This window comes from Oncorhynchus gorbuscha, linkage group LG07, assembly GCF_021184085.1.
Source record: "Oncorhynchus gorbuscha isolate QuinsamMale2020 ecotype Even-year linkage group LG07, OgorEven_v1.0, whole genome shotgun sequence".
NCBI classification, from domain to species: domain Eukaryota; kingdom Metazoa; phylum Chordata; class Actinopteri; order Salmoniformes; family Salmonidae; genus Oncorhynchus; species Oncorhynchus gorbuscha.
This window is the reverse complement of record NC_060179.1, coordinates 81220572-81229818: the sequence shown is the minus strand read 5'-3', so window position 1 is coordinate 81229818 and position 9247 is coordinate 81220572.

Below are 9247 nucleotides of genomic sequence, written 5' to 3'. Positions count from 1 at the left end.
AAGTAAACCGAAGATAGAAAACTGGTAATAGTTGTCCTGGTAGCTAAGGATTCTTCATTCTCATTACTGGCTCCATCTTTCTGTGTTTGTGCTCCAAATGGTACCTATACTCCATATATACAGTAGTGCACTACTTTTGTCCAAGGCCCTATGGGGAATAGTAGTGCACTAAATAGGGGATAGGGTGCCAATGGTCACGCATGCTTTGTGTTTGTGTTTTGCCATCTGTCATGTTGAGAAGCAAATGAACCAGCTGCTACGGAGTGTGATCTCAGCCAATCAGAAACGTGGTGGTTTTTCAAAGCGCATCTGTGTGAAACCTTAAAAATGCTGATGAAATAAAAAAAAAGAAGTGTCTCAAAGTTGGTAATAACATTTTTGGTGTTCACCTAGATGCCCCCTCCCAATTAGCATAAGCGCATAAACTCAGCCTCTTTACATGGATCTACAGCCCTTTGAATAAGAGGTGTAATATTCAATGAGCCCAGAAATGAAAGGATGATATGATGATATACTAACAGCTAGGCTGTGCAGTATTATTTAAACACAATATGATAATAAATGGTATATTGCATAAAGGGATTTTGTTGTTGCAGACTTTCAGTTTTTTTTTGGACTGCAGCCTATGATAATGGTATAGGTAGTATAGGCTTCAGTTTGTATCTACTACTGGTACAGGTGCAGTATGGTATGAGCTGAACACTTAGGGTGCACCCTAGATTACACCCTTTTCTCTATATAGTGTGTAACTATAGTAGACCAGAGCACTACACCCTATGCTCTATATAGTGTATAACTATAGTAGACCAGAGCACTACACCCTATGCTCTATATAGTGTATAACTATAGTAGACCAGAGCACTACACCCTATTCTCTATATAGTGTATAACTATAGTAGACCAGAGCACTACACCCTATTCTCTATATAGTGTATAACTATATTAGACCAGAGCACTACACCCTATTCTCTATATAGTGTATAACTATAGTAGACCAGAGCACTACACCCTATTCTCTATATAGTGTATAACTATAGTAGACCAGAGCACTACACCCTATTCTCTATATAGTGTATAACTATAGTAGACCAGAGCACTACACCCTATTCTCTATATAGTGTATAACTATAGTAGACCAGAGCACTACACCCTATTCTCTATATAGTGTATAACTATAGTAGACCAGAGCACTACACCCTTTTCTCTATATAGTGTATAACTATAGTAGACCAGAGCACTACACCCTTTTCTCTATATAGTGTATAACTATAGTAGACCAGAGCACTACACCCTATTCTCTATATAGTGTATAACTATAGTAGACCAGAGCACTACACCCTATTCCCTACATACCGCAGTGCAAGAATTTTAACCAGTGGCTCTGGTAAAAAGTATTCAACTATAGGGAATAGGGTACCATTTGGCACTAATCCTACATTTGTTCTCTCCATGCCTGGAGGGAGGGAGGGACAGACTGGGGCCTCTCCGTGATCCTTGTCTCCCCTCTCCAACACCTGGCGACAGCACAGCTGGTTGCGGGGGGGGGGGCCTATTTTCCAGGGCTATCTAATGACCACTATGAAGAGGCACCACTAATCCCATAGCTGAGAGAAACGACTTCCATCAGCCTTGGACCTATCCTTCCCAATAGCACCCTATTCCCTATATAGTGCACAACTTTTGATCAGCACACATAGGGAGACCATAATGTATTGTAAGTTAAGCTACAACACTTAGCGCCAATGTTGAGGAACTGTCATATCCATGGAATTATTGTAAACTTTAACCCTATAGAGTCTAAGCCAGGAAGGGGAGGGTTCGAAGCTAACATATGGAATTGTTTTTATATGGTCATACCAATGATTATCACACCCTGATCTGTTTTACCTGTCCTTGTGCTTGTCTCCACCCCCTCTCCAGGTGTCGTCCATTTTCCCCATTATCCCCTGGGTACTTATACCTGTGTTCTCTGTTTGTCTGTTGCCAGTTCGTTCTGTATCGTCAAGCCTACCAGCGTTTTCCTCTCTGTTCCTGTCTATTGCTTGTTCCTGTTTTTTCCAGGTTTGGACCTTTTCTGCCTGCCCTGACCCTGAGCCTGCCTGATGTCCAGTGCCATGTCCCCACTACTATGGATTATCGACCCCTGTCTGCCTTGACCTGTAGTTTGCCTGCCCCTATTGCTGTAATAAACATTGCTACTTCAACACAGTCTGCATTTGGATCATACCTGAAACATGATAGTACGAACTGGCCATGACTGACACAGCAGACTTGGACCAGCTCCGCTACACTATCTACTCCCAAGGAGCCACCATTGGTAGGCACGAGGAGTTGCTTCGAGGTCTGATGGAGGGGTTCCAGGCCACGGGCTAACATCACGACCAAGCATTGGACATTTTGCAGGACCAAGTCCGTGGGTTGCCTACTAGGCAGCCTACCACAACGGTAACCTCTCAGCCCCTCAGTAACCCGGCTGGTAGCAACGTCATTCCCGGGAACCCCGCTTACCTCCCCGGAGCCTGAGATCGATTGCTCTGGTCTCCACCCATATTCCTGGGGAAATTGCGGGAATATGGGTGGAGACCAGAGCAATCGATCTCAGGCTCATAGATGAAGAGCATTAAGTAGATCACAGATTAAAACTTTTAGGCACCACAAAATAAAGTAATCAATAAAACGTTTACACATTCCTCTCACAATTCGTACCCTTTGTACGCTTGACAGATTTGAACTTTAACACAATTATTGTCACGCCTTGGTCATTGTATTTTGTGTTTTCGTTATATATTTGTTCAGGCCAGGGTGTGACATGGGTATATTGTGTTGTCGTATTGGGGTTTTTGTAGGCATTGGGATTGTGGTTGATTAGGGGTGTGTCTAGTTTAGGCTTGGATGCCTGAGGCGGTTCTCAATCAGAGTCAGGTGATTCTTGTTGTCTCTGATAGGGAACCGTATTTAGGTAGCCTGGGTTTCACTGTGTATTTCGTGGGTGATTGTTCCTGTCTCTGTGTAGTGGTGGTCCTTCTGTAGCTCAGTTTGTAGAGCATGGCGCTTGTAACGCCAGGGTAGTGGGTTCGATTCCTGGGACCACCCATACGTAGAATGTATGCACATATGACTGTAAGTCGCTTTGGATAAAAGCGTCTGCTAAATGGCATATATATTAGTGTTCACCAGATAGGCTGTAATTAGATCTTACGTTCCGTTTGTTGTTTTTGTATTTATTTAGTTGTTTCATGTATCGTCATTTGTTTCATTAAAGACATGAGTAACCACCACGCTGCATTTCGGTCCGACTCTCTTTCGACAAACGAAGAACGCCGTTACAATTATATGAATGTTATCAATCTCTATCAACTAATACTGAATGCATTATCTTTTTAACCATAGATGTTTTAAGATCCTCTCATACTTTGAAACTTACTAATACTTTTTAAAGTATAACAGGCTATGAATATTTCCTTTAACCTGTCACACTAGCAGCGCAATTCCCGGGAACCCTGCTTACCTTCAATGGAGAATCAGGCACCTTTCAAGGCTCTGGTGTCCGGGAGAGAGGCTGCCCGGAAGTTACTCCAGCTTCAGCAGGAGTCCCTCAGTGTAGCAGACTATGCGGGTGGATTTCATTACGCTGGCAGTGGAGGGTTCCTGGAACCCTGAAGGTCTGATTGCAGTCCCAATCGCTCACTCAAGGATCCCACCTTGCATCTGAGGAACTCCGGAAGTTCCCAGCGTCTATGTCCCCGAGAGGATCCGAGCTTACCCGAGTTCCTCCAAGAGCCTCCGAAGACTGCTGATTCACCTCTTCCCGAGCCGATGCAGCTCGGCAGGGCGAGGCTGTACGCGTACGCAGACTTGACACCCAGAGTTGTCTGTGTTGTGGTACTGTTGGTCATTTTGTGTCTAACTGTCCCTTCAAGGTACCTAGCTCATTTGTTGGAGTGAGAACACTGGTGGGTCTTAAAGATACTTGTTCTTCTCCCTTACTCACCCCCCTCTCCATGCCACCCTGATGTGGGGCAACCAGTCCAAGTCTCTCCAGGTACCCATCGACTCGGAGGCCGATGTGAGATTCTGCAGCATGGCAACGACCCCCAAACATACAGTGAAAGTCATTAAAAACTATCTTCAGTGTAAGGAAGAACAGGGAGTCCTGGAAGTGATGAATCGTCCCCCACAGAGCCCTGATCTCATCGAGTCTGTCTGGGATTACATGAAGAGGAAGAAGCACCTAAGGCTGCCTAAATCCACAGAACAACTGTGGTTAGTTCTCCATGATTTCTGGTCGAACCTACCTGCCGAGTTCCTTCAAAAACTATGTGCAAACGTACCTAGAAGAATTGATGCTGTTCAGAAAGCAAAGTGGGGGTCACACCAAATAGTGACTTGGTGTAGATTTTTTCTTCTGTTCACTCACTTTGCATTTTGTTAGTTGATAAATATAAATTATTAACATGTATATTTTAAAAGCGTCTGAAAGCATTCTTATTATATTATTATAAATATAAATTATTAACATGTATATTTTTGAAAGCATTCTTACTTTACAGTATTTTTTCACACCTGCCTAAAACTTTTGCACAGTATTTAGTCAGCCACCAATTGTGCAAGTTCTCCCACTTAAAAATATAAGAGAGCCCTGCCATTTTCATCAGAGGTACACTTCAACTATGACAGACAAAATGAGGAAAAAAAATCCAGAAAATCACATTGTAGGATTTTTAATGAATTTATTTGCAAATTATGGTGGAAAATAAGGATTTGGTCACCTACAAACAAGCAAGATTTCTGGCTCTCACAGACCTGTAACTTCTTCTTTAAGAGGCTCCTCTGTCCTCCACTCGTTACCTGTGTTAATGGCACCTGTTTGAACTTGTTATCAGTATAAAAGACACCTGTTCACAACCTCAAACAGTCACACTCCGAACTTCACTATGACCAAGACCAAATAGCTGTCAAAGGACACCAGAAACAAAATTGTAGACCTGCACCAGGCTGGGAAGACTGAATCTGCAATAGGTAAGCAGCTTGGTTTGAAGAAATCAACTGTGGGAGCAATTATTAGGAAATAGAAGACATACAAGACCACTGATAATCTCCCTCGATCTGGGGCTCCACGCAAGATCTCACCCCGTGGGGTCAAAATGATCACAAGAACGGTGAGCAAAAATCCCAGAACCACACGGGGGGACCTAATGAATAACCTGCAGAGAGCTGGGACCAAAGGAACAAAGCCTATCATCAGCAAGGGCATTGAAGATGAAACGTGGCTGGGTCTTTCAGCATGACAATGATCCCAAACACACCGCCCGGGCAACGAATGAGTGGCTTCGTAAGAAGCATTTCAAGGTCCTGGAGTTGCCTAGCCAGTTTCCAGAACTCAACCCCATAGAACATCTTTGGGGGGAGTTGAAAGTCTGTGTTGCCCAGCAATAGCCCCAAAACATCACTGCTCTAGAGGAGATCTGCATGGAGGAATGGGCCAAAATACCAGCAACAGTGTGTGAAAACCTTGTGAAGACTTACAGAAAATGTTTGACCTCTGTCATTGCCAACAAAGGGTATATAACAAAGTATTGAGATAAACTTTTGTTATTGACCAAATACTTATTTTCCACCATAATTTACAAATAAATTCATTAAAACATTTTTTTTCTCATTTTGTCTGTCATAGTTGAAGTGTACCTATGATGAAAATTACAGGCCTCTCTCATCTTTTTAAGTGGGAGAACTTGCACAATTGGTGGCTGACTAAATACGTTTTTCTGCCCCACTGTATATATATATATAGCTTGAACAGATGGATTAGAATTGGGATTTCCTTCTTTTTAAAATTATTATGTTAAACAGATTTCCGCTGGGGCGTGGAAATTTTAGGTTAAGGGTTACACAAACTTTACACAACTTTGAGGCACATACACACAGCTTAATGCAGCAGGTGTTTTTAAGGAAAATACATGGAAATCAAAGCACAGGACCAGCTCCAGACAGGAAGCCTGGGAGGATAGAGAGGCAAAGGGGTCAGGGGTCAAATAAAAAATAATAGAGCAGAGCAGAGAAGAAAATATCATTAAAGTGTCACACCTTAAAATATAATTTGACAGAGCACAGTTTGAATGACGGGGCTTGGGAGGGCTGGTGAAAACTGTAGAAATGGAACATGGACATAATTGGATAATTAGATCAGTATCATATCAAGGTGGATCAGTATCATATCAAGGTGGATCAGTATCATTACATTTACATTTACATTTAAGTCATTTAGCAGACGCTCTTATCCAGAGCGACTTACAAATTATATCACGATAGATCAGTATCATATCACGATAGATCAGTATCATATCACGATAGATCAGTATCATATCACGATAGATCAGTATCACATCATGATAGATCAGTATCATATCAAGGTGGATAAGGGTTCTTGGAAATGAAAAAACAGTTAGTTGGTTTCAATTGAATAATTATTTAAATGCCGTATTTAATCTTCAGCGGGATGTATTGCTTTAATTATCAGTAGCGCGAGTAAAAAGAAAGGAAATTGGCAGAGTGAACAAAGGAAAAGCTAGAGAAATGTACCAGATGACAAAGTCTTGTGCTGTAGAATGACATTAAATCAACAACTTCTGTCAATACAATCTGCATCACACAATGTATCCCAATCTGCACCACACAATGGATCCCTGTTCCCTATTTAGTGCACTACTATTGACCAGAGCCCTATCAAAAGTAGTGCACTAAAGGCTGAAGTTTGGATGAAAGGAACACGAGGAGGCTGACAAGAGTTTCGAAAGACCTTCGAGTTTAGGATTTAAAGCCACAATATGTAATACTTTTTAACAATATGTAATACTCACTAACTCAAACGACCATATATAGCGGTAATATGGCTGATTGCACCTTTAAAGAGAGAGAAAAAGCTAGCGACGACAAACAGAATGTAAAATGACGAGACCCCCTGCTAATGGAACAACAGTTCACTGATTCAACCCTGATTCAACCTCATGAATTTCAACAAGCTTCCAGAACGTCCTCAGAGTCCACCGTGTCACTCATGAATAAGGTCCACAAGGCCTAGTTCTCGTGAATTACACTGCATACAGAGGCATTATGTGACCCACCGCCTTGATTCAGTCTTATGCAGCAAAATTTGATTAAAATATATATATTTTTAACATTGGATAAAAGCAGAGACACAGAGCTTCAAAATGGTATATCATACACTGTATTTGAGACTTAATGGGAAAGGTTTGAAAGCAGTTTTGAAAACTGCTTTTGAAAAGTTGATAAACTTGTAACCTCACTTTTGAGAAAATGGCCTTTGAATGTTTGTTGGTATCTACAGTATATTACACTGTAGATAATTGAATACCATTTAAAACAAATCAAGCCACCACATGAAAAGAAGCACATCAAGTAGATGAACTGACAAGCTGACAGATACTCAAGGTATTTGATAGATGCAGCCTAACTTTGACTGGATAACATCAATAATCACTCGTGTGAACACTCCCCCCCCCCTTTTCAAGAAAGCAGCTGATTGTCACTTTGATAATAAATTACAATAAAACCAAGATCCTTTTAAGATCAGCTAATTAGCTCCATAATGACTTTGCTTAATTAATGTTGCAAATGAAGCATGTGGACCCTCCCTCCTCCTCCTCCTCCTCCTCCTCCTCCTCCTCCTCCTCCTCCTCCTCCTCCCTCTTGAAAATTATTAACCACTTGACATCTTAACATGTACACTGTGCTAATAATAAATCATAGATTGTTAATTATTCTACAGTTAACAGATTATAATGATCAATTGCGAGATGTGTGTTTATTTAAAGAGAGGGTGTAATTAACAACACCAAATGTGAGCTCATGTCTGTGTCCCAAATGGCACCTATTCCCTCTATAGTGCACTACCCATAGGGCTCTGGTCAAAAGTAGTGTACTATATAGGGAACAGAGTGCCCATTTGGGACGTAGACATGAGCTCGTATTGGTGTTGTTAATTAAATTAAACCCTCTTTATTTAATAGAATAATAGAATCCAGTATAATTATTGAGCGTGGATTTCAAACACGTATGATTATAGCAGACGTTCTGTTCAATAGACCCGAGAATATCAAACAAAATGGGGGAAGTTAAATATGTTTACACAGTTTAAAACAAAAGGTTATTTCCTCATTAAGGTTTCCAGAGTGGGCAGCAGAGGAGGAGGATAATGCATTGGAGGAGGAGGAGGAGGAGGAGGAGGAGGAAGAGGATGAGGAAGAAGAGGAAGAGGAAGGGAATGAGAAGGAGGGGGACAATGAGGAGGAAGGGGAGGAGGAGGAGGAAGGTGAGGAGGGGGAATTGAGGAGGAAGAGGAGAAACCACACATCTGAGCTGTAAGCAGCTGGACACAGAAGAGGCTAATGGGTTATAAACATGAACTTTGTAATGACAATAGCATATCTGAAGGCTACAAAACCACACATAACCTACAGAACTATCTATGGTCATGACTACAAAACCACACATAACCTACAAAACTATCCAACCTATATTTAAACTAGATACAGAGAAGAACTGTAGGCTACTGGGGGACTCAGGACCTCAGACTGGGGCAAAGGTTCACCTTCCAACCCTAAGCACACAGGCAAGACAACACAGGAGTGGCTCCAGGACAAATCTCTGAATGTCCTTGAGTGGCCCAGCCAGAGCCCGGACTTGAACCCAATTGAACATCTCTGGAGAGACCTGAAAATAGCTGTGCAGCGACACTCCCCATCCAACCTGACAGAGCTTCAGAGGATCTGCAGAGAAGAATGGGAGAAACTCCCCAAATACAGGTGTGCCAAGCTTGTCACGTCAAACCCAAGAAGACTTGAGGCTGTAATCGCTGCCAAAGGTGCTTCAACAAAGTACTGAGTAAAGGGTCTGAATACTTATGTAAATGTGGTATTTCAGTTTATTATTTTTAATACATTTGCAAACATTTCTAAAAACCTGTTTTTGCTTCATCATTACGGGGTATTGTGTGTAGATTGATGAGAGAAAAAAACAACAATTTAATCCATTTTAGAACAAGGCTGTAACGTCACAAAATGTGGATAAAGTCAAGGGGTCTGAATACTTTCCGAATGCTCTGTACATAAACATCGCACCACAACAGCATAACACTCCATTCTGTCATCCCTCTGTCTGCCAATCCTTCCTTTCATTGTATTTCATTTCACCAAGGACACGAAAGTTCACATGACTTCTTCTGAGAGTC